The sequence below is a fragment of the Desmodus rotundus genome, chromosome 3 (genome assembly GCF_022682495.2).
Source record: "Desmodus rotundus isolate HL8 chromosome 3, HLdesRot8A.1, whole genome shotgun sequence".
Classification (NCBI taxonomy): Eukaryota; Metazoa; Chordata; class Mammalia; order Chiroptera; family Phyllostomidae; genus Desmodus; species Desmodus rotundus.
In genome coordinates, this window is record NC_071389.1 from 51,854,419 (window position 1) to 51,864,680 (window position 10,262).

General features: G+C 47.4%; 1 pseudogene; it reads left to right on the top strand.

The window, feature by feature from the left end:
• The first annotated feature begins 6,930 nt into the window (after positions 1 to 6,930).
• Positions 6,931 to 9,883, top strand: LOC112309114 (dipeptidase 2-like; annotated as a pseudogene).
• The last annotated feature ends 379 nt before the right edge of the window (positions 9,884 to 10,262 follow it).

Here is a 10,262-nt window from a genome sequence, read left to right on the forward strand (position 1 = left end):
CTGCTTGCCATTGGGTATTAAAACAAGAACCATTCTGTCTGAGCCTTCCTCAATGAGGAGTCTCCTTCTATACTAAACAGCCATGGACAAGGAGCCTCAGAACTTGAGGTTTGAAATGAGAGGCTGCTCTAAACATCACAGGGCTGAAAATGGTCTAGCAAAAAACCTGATGTTCCTCTGCTCAATCCTATAGAGTCCCTTTCTGGGTGGAAGAAAGAAAAGTCTGCACTCTGCGAGACAAGTACGATCCAAGAGTAAAGAAAAGGGTACAAGGTGGAATTAGCAGGGGCTCGCCCAGTCTGCCAGATGGGCTCCTGCCCTGAGTCATTGTCAGTGGCCACCAACACGAACTAGGATGAGCTGGGCATTTTGAAACTGAAAGAAGCTGTCTGTGGTAAACTAGGGAGCCTGTAGCTGGGGGCCTCAAGAGGAGAATAGAGAGACTTAGAAAGTTCAGTACCCTGGAAAGAGTAAAACAGCAACCCCTTTACTCCCAGTGCTTACCTGCTTTTTTTGTTCAGCCTTTCTGTCCTCAGTGCAGTCCCATACTGATCAATAAAATAATTTTCTGTAAAAACCAGTATTTTATTTGAAATCCAGTTGTTCAAGGTCAGACCCCAAAATCTTCATGTTGCCTTTAAAGGATATTCCCATGTGAGGCACCCGACCTTGTAAGGCCTTCCCCTCGAAAGAGGATCCTTGGGTTTAGTTTCTATGTATCTCCTTCAATGAACCCAGTGTAGAACGGGCAAAACTCAGGCTGAAACTCATGAGTACTTACTTCCCTGTGGACATGTATGTGTATATATACCTGTGTTTTTATAATAGGCAAGACTGAGAAAATGCTCTTTTCCTCTGTGAATCCACCCTTACATCTACAGATTCAACAAATATTTATTGAGCTGCTGTGCTTGTTGCCTGGGGTATTTGGGTAAGGAGACGACTGAAGCTCTTCTCCTCAAAGCATCCATAAGCAAAAGAAGGAGACAAATAATTCAAAAATATTATTCATATAACTATAATTGCTGTACAAAACAGTAACAAAGATAAGAGGATAGAAGGAAGAGGGGGTGGTAGTTTACACAAGGTGGTCAGGGAAAGCTTCTATGAGGAAGTAGGTGACTTGTCAGTGGAGATGTGAGTGATGGAGTGATGGACATGAGGAGCTGGAGAAAGAGTATTCCCACAGGACAACATGGAGAATGCAAAGACCCTGAGGTAAGAATGAGGCTGCCTCTTCCAGGACCAACAGAAACACCAGTGTGGCCAGGGAAGAAAGAGAAAAGAATGAAGATGTGATGGAAGAAGGTGACATGGTCCAGACTTTAGTGGACCTCGTGAGCCAAGGAGAGGAGTGTGGGTCAATTTTTAAGTGTGATGGGAAGTCATAGGTAAGCTTTGCAGAGCATAGAGGAGTGACCAACAATAGAGGATGGAAGAGGTCACTCTGCGTTCTGGGTGCCATGGCAGTGAGTGATGGCAGTTACCAGTGGAATATGTCAGCAGTTAAGGTGACAGTTGGTCCTGAGGAGTGGGGGAGGAGGAATTACCAGCAGAAAAGAAGGAGCCCAGAAATTGGGCACACCTGCCTCAGCAGCCCAGAAGGAGGTGCTATCAGCAGCTTGGAGCCTTTCCCACTGGGGTGAAATTGCCCACTCTGTGGACAGCACACTTGTCCACAGGGGCCACAGCAGCAAGATGGTGCTCCACCCCAGACACAGGCCCTCAAGGTAGGGGATGGTCCTGATCACTTAAGAAGTTCCCCCAACTTGGTTTAAAGAAAGGAGGAACATGCACTGGGGTTCCCAGGAAGTTCCCACTGTGAATCTCAGTTAACCCACAAAAGACAGCTAAAGCCTCTTCCTGCGGTCCCCCCACCCACCCACGGTCCACCACTGAAGATTAGCAACTTGTTTCTATCTCTGATGCTTGCTGTGACTGAGGCTGACTTGTGGCTACTGGCAGAGTAGGATGGGCTGGCAGTTCCCAAACGTGAGGCAAACAGATCAGACTCACCTAGGGATCCTAGGAGAATAAGATCAGCCTGCCACTCACACCAGTCCCGCTGAACACATTTGTAGGGCAGGGTCTGGGCATGTGCACTTTTGAAAGCTGCTCATTGCTACCAGTTTATAGGAAATGCAAGGGGAATGCAAACATGGGAAATGACACCATGGGATATATTCAGCAAATTCCAAAACAAAACTAAAGGACAAAGGATATGACCTTTTTTTAAAAAAAAAAAAGAAATAAATTTCAAGGAAGAACTTCTGGTCAAGATGGCAGAGTAGGTAAACGTTGTACTCACCCTCCCCTGTTACTCCAGCAAAATTCAAATAAACTGCAGAACAACACCCTCACCCCGCTTGAGATCAGCCTGAAGACTTGCCAAACAAGAGTCCGGTAGAATCAAGGATATTCAGAAGAGGTCACGTTGATACTGGTAGGTGGGTTGGAGGTGTGGAAGGAGCAGACCCCACACTCACAGTGTGGCAGTCAAGAAATGGTGGTAGGGGCATACCTGGGGCTTTAGGGGCTTCAGCGACCCCCAACTCTAGGAGCAAGGGGTCCCAGCCCCACTGGAATCTCCTCAGCCCAGGGTCCTGTGCCAGGTAGGGAATTCCTATAACTTCTGGTTGTGAAACCTGGCAGGGATTGTGGCTGAGTGAAAGAGAGGGCTGCTTGCTGGTGTCCCAGGTGCTCCCCCGAAGGTGCAGGTGCAGGCAGTTCCTCGCTGACAGACTCACCTGCTCTGAGCTCCAGTGTTGGGGCAGCAGCTTGAAAAGTGCCAGCGACATGCAGGGAGGAACTGCATTGTCTGGCTTCAGAGAGAGGGCTGGAGGAGCAGCTTTCTCCCAGACAGAAGTGCAGGCAGAAGTCACTGTTTGTTGACCCTCCCCCGCCACAGCTTGCATTCTTATCAAAAATTACTTTAAATATTAAGTCCTTAAGTACTTCAGTCAAAGGACTTGTTTCCATGGATACACAAATGGATAGAGAAAAGGTGGTACATGTGTGTAATTGAATGTTTCTCTGCCAGAAAATAATTGAAATCTTGCTATTTGCAACAACATGGATGGCCTGAGAGGGTAGTATGCTAAGTGACTTACGTCAGTCAGAGGAAGACAAGCACCATATAATTCACTTACATGTGGAATCTAAAACACACAACATATACAACTCATAGGTATAGAGAACTAATTGATGATTGTCAGATGGGAGGTGTGTTAGGGAGATAGGTTAAAAAGGTGAAGGGATTAAGTAAGAAACTGCCAGTTTTAAGCTTAGTCTAGGAGACGTAAAGTGCATTATGGAATATGGTCAATAATAGTGATGTAATAACTCTGTATGGTGTTAGATAGGTACCAGACTTATGAATAAGATTAATGGGTAAGATTTGTAAATGTCTAATCACACCTGAAACTAAAATAATATTGTATGTCAATTGTAATTAAAAATAAAAAGAATATATTTTAAAGAATTGAAAGGAGGAAAAAAGATACAGATATCCACAGATTCATGATGCAAAGATATCTGATCAGATCACTGGGAGGAGCAGGGTGCAGCCATAGGAAGAGCTTGCCTGAGGCAATGTTAAATGTCTAGGATGGGATTGGCTGAGAAGCTGAACACCTCCAGTGTGCATGGAATTATGGGCCAGAAGATTTAATAAAAAGGATGGCAGAGACTGTCTCTGGGCTCTCTTCCTCAAGGATGCCTGGATGATTGTGCTGTAGCTGCCTGTTTCTCAAAAGATGGCACTTTGTACGGAAGGAACTCGGCACAACCTGGGATTGGGCTGGGCTGGCAGAGGCTGGCAGGGTTATTCTTCTTTGGATGTTCTGGAGGGGACAAGCTCTGAAGCAGAAGCCTGTCATCCTTTCAGCAGCTTTTTTATCTTATGTTGTAGTTTGTAAACTAATCCTATAGAAATAAGGTAATTAGAAAATAACAGAGGGAATGATAGAGGAACTCAGGGGTTAACGAGTTTAACCTTAATTGATAGGCTTAAGTGATTAAATCTGTAACTAAAGCATGAAAGATTTTAGCGTAAATTGATAAGCTTAAGTGACTGAAGTGTGGGGAAAGCTGTTATTCCAAAATTGTGTAGCTTTTGAATAAAGACTCCTTTACTTTGTCACCAAATCTTTGCCTCTTGAATTTTGCCTAGAGGGTGGAGGCAGGCAGTTGGACCCCACTTGCTGTTCAGTAATATTAACAAATATAATGATCAAATGCAGTGAGTATGGGGTTGTCTTATCCATATTATAATTCAAGTCAATTATTTAAAGATCAAACATTCAGAGAAATTTGAACTTGATAAGTAATTTATGATATTAGGGAAATATTGTTGACTTTTTGAGTGCCACAGTAGAATGAAAGTTAAATTAATCTGCTTGTACTTATTAATTTATTTTTAACTGAATTTATTTGTTTGACACTGGTTAACAAAATATGCAGGTTTCAGGTGCACAATTCCACAACACATCTGTACACTGTATTGTGTGTGTACCACCCCAAGTCAAGTCTCCTTCCATCACCATTTATCCCCCCATACCCTCCTCCACCTCCCCCTACCATGCCTGCCCCCAGCAATCACCAAGGATACATAAGTACTGTTGTATGTATCCTTGAGTTTTTTCTCTTTTGTTTCTCTTCTTGCTCAATTCCTCCATTCAGTCATCTCCCCAATAGCTGTCAATAGCTATCCTCCCAATAGCTGTCTCTATGTTTTTGTCACTATTTTGTCACTATGTTTTTGTCACCTGTTCTCTATGATTTTGTCACTATTTTGCTTGTTAGTTCATTGGGTTCATTAAATTCTACATATGCATGAAATCATATGGTACTTGTCTTTCTCTGACTGGCTTATTTCACTTAGAATAATACTCTCCAGGTTCATCTGTGTTATCTCAAAGGGTAAGATTGTCTTCTTTTTTTATAGCCAAGTAATATTCCATTGCATAAATGTACCCCCACTTTTTCATCCCCTCAACTACTGATGGACACTTGGGTGTTTCTAAATTGTGGCTATTATAAATAATGCTGCAATAAACATAGGGGTGCATGTATTCTTTCAAATTTGTGTTTTGAGTTTCTTCAGATAAATTGCCAGAAGTGGAATTGCTGGTTCAGAAGCCCAAAATCTGCTTGGCACTGGATGTGAGTACTCACATGCCCCTGAGTGTATAAGACTCTGGATGTGTCTACATTTCTGTGATCAGCTTTGAATGGTCATCTCAAGGCCATTGCCAAGATTGCCAGCCTATCTAAGGACTGAAGAGGAATGCTACAGAAAATTTGGTGCCTAGCTAATCTACAAAGATGGTGCCTACCTTCTCTCGCTAAACACATCCTGTCTCCATTAGAAGAGTTACTCCGAAGTCCTGGGATGTTAAACATTTTGTCCCTTAAGGAAAACTAAAAAACCTCAAAAAGCTAAATCTTCCCTTTTCAGTCCTTCATTAGTAGCTGCCATTTATTTATCTGGACTCCCTGTCCTTCTTTTCCTCATTTTTTATAGGCCCCACTTCCTTTTTATCCACCAAATGCACAGTTTTGGCCTGGAGAACAGCAAATCCAAGATTTTGTCTCCACTCAGCTACAAGAGTGGGTGTGGGGGCTGCTGTCCAGCAATATGGGGAAGGGAGAGGGGAGGGGGAGGGAAGGGATCCTGGTTTGAGTTTGGGAGCACACGCCACCTAGAGCAGAGCCCTGCAGGACCCTCATTCTGCAGTGGGGCGGCCTAGAGAACCTTCTGCCTTCAGTAGACAGGGAGTAGACTCACCTCCCACACAGTGCCTTCAATTTGCCCTTCCTCCTGGCCTATAGGCACTGGGCAACATCAAGTGCACAATCCCTCACATATGCCCAAGATAGGAACACTTCCCCCCACTGCATAGCCCAGGACTTCCAATCCCTCTGAAATAATTTGGCTCACTTCTTTTGGGGGGAGATTTCTAGGGTCGTCAGTGCTCAGATTTAGGTCATTGTCCTTGCACTGGTCACTCCTATCCCCTGGGAAGGTTACAAAGGTGGAGCAACTCCAGGGGTTGCCAAGGTTCAGAGCAGAAACTTCAGAGGCTGGAGACAAAGGAGTTTGGGCACAGACCAGAATTCTCTCAGCTTCTGTGATAAGGCACATCCCCCATGTATGTGTGTGGGGGTGGGGGTGAGGGTGTGAGTGTGTGGGTGGCAGTTCTTGGAGGAGACAGCTAGGGTGAGGGTTTGGGTCTGGGGAATGGAGTGGGGCCTGCTGAGCAAGGACAAGGTTGTCCATTGAGGTTTCTGAGACAATCAGATCCAGAAGAGCCATAGGATAAGGTGAGTGTAGCCACAAAACCTAAGTATCAGGACTTTCTTTGGGCCCTATAGTTCTGATCTCTATAAGGCAGGGATTTCCACACTGAGGGAGGATGAACCCTGGCCAGCAAGTCAGCCAGCAGCTCTGGAGCAGATGTTTCTGTGATTGAAGGCTCTGCTGCCCTGGAAGTGACTCATTTCTTTCCAATCAACTAGCCTCCTCTGTCACCTCCTCCCTGGTGGGAACGACCTAGCCCAGCCCTCAGAGGGTCCTAGTATAGTCTGTGTGATGGTGTGGGGCAGGTAATGCTTGGGCTGGCCCAGGCCTAAAGGAATCCACCCATTTGCCCCTGAACTGACCTTGCCTTGACCTTCTTCCAGCTACAATGACTTCCCTAGGTCCTGAGGCAGTTTTCCACAACTACTACAGGATGTTTACTTGCACATTTCAGCCATGGCCAGACCAGCCTGGACAGTCTTAGGAATGGGCTACTGGGGACACAGGCACCATAGGGACAGGCAAGGTAGTGATGGCTAATGGGAAATATGGGGGAATATGGGAGCTCTAGAGACCACAGTAAGTTAGTTATGTGGGACTCACTTACTGGAGTGACCCCAAAATGTGCCATGACATGGGTGCTTGGGAGTGCCAGGGCCATAGTGAACCAGCTTGGTGGACATCCAGGTACCATGGAACAAGCTGTTCATTACATGTGGCCTCTGGGCCTACCAGGTGCTATGTGGACTATGGAGACTGTGAAGGGAGGAGCTCCAAAGCAGCCCCTGCCAAAGCCAAGCCCCAACCTCTCCCCAGTTTTGGTCAGCCTACATCCCATGCCAGAACCAGGAAGGGGATGCCCTGCACCTCACCCTGGAGCAAACTGACCTCATCAGTGTGTGCCTCCTATTCTGAGCTGCAGCTTGTGACCTTGGTTAAAGGTAGGCAGCCTGGTGGGGTGTACCTACTGTCAAGTTGTAACTGACTGAGTTACAACTTGACAGTAGGTACAACCTCCCCCCGAAAAAACAAAAATGGAAAGTACACACCTCACTTGTTCCCTACAAATAAATGCACATACATGTTTACCCCTGATTCCTTCTCCCCAACCTGTCCCTGCAGAAGGTGGTGGTGGAAATGAATCCCCTGGGCATAATGGCAGATTTCGCCCACATCTCAGACACCATGGTATGGTGAGTGATCTCCCACTCAGTTACTACCCAGGGGGTGTGCAAGAATGCATGGAACATTCTTGATGATACCCTTCAGATTCTGGTGAGAGACTGCCTTGGCCCTTGAACCTAAAGCAAGAGGTTCAGACCTGGAGCCCTTGAACCTGAGCCTCAGCTTGCTCCACTTCCTCAAACCCCAGGCTGAACATCTGCTCCACAAGCTCACAGTCCACTGCTGTGAGCTCTTGAACCTAGCATAGGTCTGTAAGTGGTAAATACTCCTTGAAATCCTCAAACCCAGGGCCAAGACACTACCAAAACCAGGGCTGAGACTCCTTCATTCATACAAACCAGAGAGATGAAGCCTCCTTTGACCTCAAAGGAGCCCAGGGGGTGAACAGGCAGGTGGTTGTGCTAGCGGGTGGGGGAGTTGAGTGTCCATTTGTCCATGAATGCAGAATAAAAATGGTGGCACCGTGATGGTGTCTTTGCTCATGGGGGGGCTGCAGTGCAACCTGTTAGTCAACGTGCCCACTCTCAAGACAAGCCTCAGCCTGAGTTCTGTGAGCAGTTCTGATTTGGACCTGAAGCTTTGATGGGGGGAACCTCAGAATAGCCAACACACCTGACCCACCCATTGCAGTAGATACAACCTCCCCCCGCCAAAAAAAAAAAAAAAAAAAAAGTGAAAATGGACAGTACACAGCACTTTGGGGCCACGTAGAACCGGAGTTGCAGAGTGGGTAGAGCGACACTGATGGTTGTAAGGGAGGCAGCCGGACGTGAAGCCTGCGTACCTCTGTACCATCTCCCAAAGCTCCCTGCCCCTGCCTCTGGCCAAGAGACTGGGCAGCCCCTTAGGTCTCTGAGGTCTTTGTCAGTTGTACTCTCTCATCCTTCACATACGTGGAAAGGAGCCCCTATGGGCTCTCAAGGAGACTTGAGGCAGGGTAAATCTTCATGTGAAATGACCCAAACTGGTGGCTGCAGGATCTACTCCAAGTCTGAAGCCCAGTCTAGAGCCAGCTGGGATCACATCAGGTCAAGGCTTAGGGCTCTCAAGTTGGCACACTGGGCACCAGGCCATGAAGTAGTTGGCCTGCATAGCCCACAGGCTGCAAGAAAAAGAATCAGCAGAGGCCTGTCCCCACTCCCTGAGCCTGCCCTGGAAGCCCCATTTTGCTGGCTCTCCATCCCCCTGATTACTTTTTCCACATCAGGGCAGTCATTGGATTCAAGTTCATCAGTATTGGCAGAGATTATGTTGGCGCCAGCCAGTGAGCGCTTCCCTATGGCTTATCTGGGGCTGGCTGTGCAGCAGTGGGGCCTTCGCAGCCTCCATGCCCACCACAGCATGGTCCTCATGGCCTTCAGGCCTTAACCACAGCCTCAGGTCTGCTGGCCCACCTGGCACCACCCCTCCCAGGGTTTGTTTCCTGTCTGTTTGTGGCCCATTGACCCCACTCCAGTCCATCATATTTGGGTAAGATGCTAGACAGGGCTCATCTGCCCATCATGTGCACCCACCTCAGTGCCTGCAGACCCACTGCCTCTGAGCAGACTCTTAGCAAAGTCTGGTACAGATTGGCCATGTTCTTTAGTTGCAGGTAGGTCCACGCATGCAGGGGTTCAACCCAGTTCTTTAAAAGCTTTTCTTCTTTTTATTTATAGAGGAAAAATTTGCATTCAGTTAAAGGCATAGATCTTAATAGATCTATGTCTATTGATCTTAGATCTTAATTCAAATGATTTTGATGAATATTCAAGGAGGTTTTGATTCTGAAAGATGAAGAGCAGGGATGAATTGTACACTCTCTTCCAGTCTCCATTTCCCATGTCTGACCAGGGCTGGGGTTCAGTGGACCCTGGGCATGTAGGGCTGTGGTTCTGAGTCAGGACCAGGGAACAGGTCTAAGACCCAACAGCTGCTCACCTGGCAGCCATTCAGTTTCCCTGAGGGGCTGGAAGACATGTTCGCATACCCAATACTGGTAGAGGAGTTGCTGAGCAGAGGCTGGAGTGAGGAAGAGCTCCAGGGTATCCTGTGAGGAAACCTGTTGTGGGTCTTCAGGCAGGTAGAACAGCATTCTGGGCTAGGTGAAGAGTAGCTCAGGAGTCTGAGCAGGTGTGTCTGTGGGGGCTGCTGACCACCAATGGCTACCTCCAGGTATGTGGGGGAGACAAGGGGCAAAGGCCCGTAGAGGAAGAGTTCCCCTATAAGTACTTGGGCAGCTCTTGCTGCTCCATCCTCCTGCAGCTGCATCAGAGACAGTATCTGGCTCCAGAGCAGAAACTAACTGGGACTCCTATGCTTTGGATACTCAAGTTGTCACATAAGAAGTCATCCCCCCACATGGCCCTGGCCCCAAGTCTCACAATTATTGCTGCCTTCCCAGTTGTCATTCTATGACTCTGGTGACCCAGCTAATCCTTGGCAGCCATGGATACCCACACAGTTCCTCCTTCATGCAGGCACAAACATTTTCTGAAAATAAATATTTTAGGCCAGAACCTGGCATGAGTGTCCTTCTCTGTGGAGAGTCTGCTGGCACAGGCTCCTAGTGCTGGCAGTGTGTGGGGGACCCTACAGTTCAGCCACCAGTTACTCAAGGAAGACCTGCTGGTAGTGGCCTGAGAAAACCCAGGTAATCAGGCTCAGCATTGGAAGAAGACAGTGGGTTGTGGCTCTGGCTGCATGCGGGTGGACCCGCTCTGGGTTCCCTCTGTGTAGCTCACCTTACTCCCCATCCTGACCCACTAACCGCCACCTGCGGATCTTTCAGGGGATT